The following is a 3,297-nucleotide window of genomic DNA, read 5'->3' as shown; positions in this document are numbered from 1 at the left end:
GTCCTTGGGTACACACATCGTGTCTGTGGTGACAAATCTAGGAAGACTATGTTTGAAAAGTGGCATCATCACGGAACTGGTAGAACTCGGATACTAGCTCCTATGAATACCAATGCGGAGTATTCTAAAAAAGTCACGTGCAATCCGATAAGACTTTGAGACCCTATACTGTATATAGTCTATCTATTCCTCACCAAAACCTGGCTCCTGCAGGGCTAAAAGCGTGTACTTCCAGCAAAATGAGAGAGGCGTTTTGGTGGCCGAGCACCCTGCAGGCCGGTATCTGGAGACGTAGAACATAGCGCCGCGATGTGTGCTTACCTCTTTTATCGCGTATATACGTCAGCTCTTAATAACAAATACGATGGCGAGATGGGCTGGGGTGCTACCATTGTACGTGGGTTGGGGCCTCTCTGGGCAGGTTTGAAAAAATCGCCCTTCAACGGGTTGGGTTGGTTGGTGCGACATTAATTATCTGGATCGATGGGCCCATTTGCGCTGCCGGTAGCGGTGGTCAGTTTTCTCTGTCACATAGAGCCATTCATCCTCTTCTCGTGGTGGTTGGGCGAGCAGCGAATCGCCATGGATGGGCTCAAGTTCTGGTTCTTCTTCGAGGAAGCCGAATCAGGGTATAAAACTAGCGATTGTGCCAATTTGTTTCTCTTGCTCTTGCTCTTTTACATCCAGAACTTTGCATGGCCTGGGATTTTGCTGGAATCCGTTTCTTGGTGGATCTAATAGTTGCCGTTGTTGACTTGCAGATTGGGTCCCTAGGGTGGATGTACGGGATATTTTGGGTGGCGAAGCAGCTATATTGTCGAGTCCGTTGTTGATTCCATCCATGAAGCTCGCGCGCGCTCAGCAGATCCCATAGCCGGCAGTGGCGGCGAACTGCAGGACCGAGAGGAGGACAAGAATGTCGATTCGTACAATGGTACTAGCGGGTCGTCGGTGACTCAAACGACATGGCTCCTGAGAATATGACCAATGCAACGATGAAAGAGGATGGAGATGCGGAGGGTGTCGTCGTCAACAACTCCAAGGGCTCCTGCTGGACTCGGCAGTAACAATCAAACAATCATGCACAAAAATTATTATTCTCGTCTTGCCATTGATTCTATTAGTCTATAATGTTCAGCTAGTGAATGCCCCCTGCTAGGTCGCACTTTTAATACTGAGACCAATGTTCAGTTAGTGGATGCCCCCTACTAGGTTGCACTTTTAGTACTGAGAATGATTCAGGTGAGTTTTAAGAGTTTGATCTGTCCGTATATGTCTGCACCAGTATACAATACATCTTACACATTTTTTGGAAAAAAATTGCAGTATTTGATATCGGCAGTGTGCCAAATGAGTTTTTTCCAATACCACTGATTCTATAGTTTTCAGTCTTGCTGCACTAGCCTTGAAGATTGCATTATATTTTTGGGATTGTTAAGTTAATGTTAAATTGCAGTATTTGACAGTGGCACTGTGCCAGATGAGTTTTTTCCCAATACGACTGATTCTATAGTTTTCTGTCTTGGTGCACTAGCCTTGAAGATCGCATTATATTTTTGGGATTGTTAAGCTAATGTTTAATCTGTGCCGTATAGGGGGCTGTGCAGTGATCTCTTGTTTTTTCACACTGCAGTATTAGGGTTGGCAAATCGTCAGAGGAGAGGGATGCCGACCCATGCAGAATGCATGCGCTTGAGGCTTCGATGCGGGCTTATGCAGGCAAGAAGGCTGGTATTGTTGTTAATCCAGCAATCGGGGCCAGTTTTGATTCAGTCGAAAAAGCATACGAGTTTTGCAATCTACACTCGTGGGAGAATTAATGGCTTTGGCGTCAGGTATGCCAAAAGCCGCCTCAACATTCACCGATAAAGTGTGTGCAAGAATTTGTGTGTGCTTGTGCAGTGAGTATGATCCGATAATCTAGCATTGTTTCTTTCTAGTTAATTTGTGACAAATATGCCAGATTATTATTTCATGCTTTCTTTGGGTGAAAAATTTACAGGGGAATCTATTGAAATCCAACAGTCATTCAACGAGGTGTGGCTGCACTACATTGATGCGGATTTTTAGGTCTGATGACAAAGGATGGTACATATGCGAACACAAATCAAAGCACAACCATGAGCTTTCAGTTAATTGTATGGAAAATTTGCATTGGAAGTCGCACCGGCACATCGATAGATACACGAGGGTCTTGGTGAAGCAGCTGAGAGAAAACAACATAAGCCTAAGCAAGGTTTACAGTGTTGTTAGAAATTTTTTTGGATCTGTGAAGGAGGTACCATTCACGAAAAGATCTTTGAAAAATCTTTGTGAAAAACTTAATAGAGAACGGTCGAAAAATGATGCCACAAAAACCATAGAGGTATTCAACGCAACGCGGGCTGAAGATCCTGAGTTCAAATGTAGTGTATAGGTTGATGACGATGGCCGAGTAAAAACTCTGATGTGGATAACAGGGTGAAGCATTGAGCAGTTTATGTGCTTTGGTTATGCTGTCACATTTGATACCATGTACAAAACTAATTTGTATGATATGCCGTTTGGCCTTTTTGTTGGTGTCAACAATCACTTCCAAAGCATTATTTTTGGGGGGTTGCTGATGAGCGATGCGAAAATTGACACTTTCAAGTGGATATTTACCGAGTTTTTCCAGAAGATAGGAGCTCCTCAGCCGCAGACAATCCTTAAAGGTAAAAGGGACCGCTGACATCTACTTGTGAATACCTTTTATTGCATCCTTTTCATGGTTGTTTTATTACATGAAGTGCATTGACCAAAAAATGGTTGGTTTTTCAGACCAGGCTCGTGCTATGGAGATGAGCACATGATGAGCGGTAGGTGTTGTCCCCTGGCCCTGGATCAAACTGAGGAAAAAGAAGAAGCCATGGTGAGTCTGTTTGAGTTGGGTGTGGCTGGGATGGAAAACGAGCTCTCCTGTAAATAGCCAGTGAGACGACGGCAACGGCTGGGTGACCAACTATATATCGACTCCAATGACTCTCCTGGTGAGACGACGGCAATGGCTAGATGCCCAACTATCAACTCAAAACGTCTCTCTGCCATGGCACATGTTTGCGAAGTCAAAGCCCATGTCATTCACATCAGTCTCTGGCACGGTGCGCGCAGGCGTCCGTGCACGCACTGGTGTGCCTACTATTATACATGGGCTGACACTGTTCAATTTCTAGCAAATACGAGCGCTTTTAATCGACTCTACTACAAATACAGTAGCTACCTACCAGCTGGGCACTGATCACGATGAGCACAGATGGTTGTGATACCGGCCTGCACGGT

General features: G+C 44.9%; 1 long non-coding RNA gene across 1 annotated transcript; it reads left to right on the top strand.

Annotated features, from left to right (window-relative positions):
* Window positions 1-503: 503 nt before the first annotated feature.
* LOC123057961 (uncharacterized) lies at window positions 504-2,675 on the top strand. Its single transcript, XR_006427015.1, has 3 exons — window positions 504-629; window positions 762-1,901; window positions 2,003-2,675. It is a non-coding gene; the product is annotated as an uncharacterized lncRNA (long non-coding RNA).
* The last annotated feature ends 622 nt before the right edge of the window (window positions 2,676-3,297 follow it).

Source organism: Triticum aestivum, chromosome 3A, assembly GCF_018294505.1.
Source record: "Triticum aestivum cultivar Chinese Spring chromosome 3A, IWGSC CS RefSeq v2.1, whole genome shotgun sequence".
Classification (NCBI taxonomy): Eukaryota; Viridiplantae; Streptophyta; class Magnoliopsida; order Poales; family Poaceae; genus Triticum; species Triticum aestivum.
The sequence above is the reverse complement of the archived record's forward strand: the minus strand, read 5'-3'. Positions and strand labels throughout refer to the sequence as shown.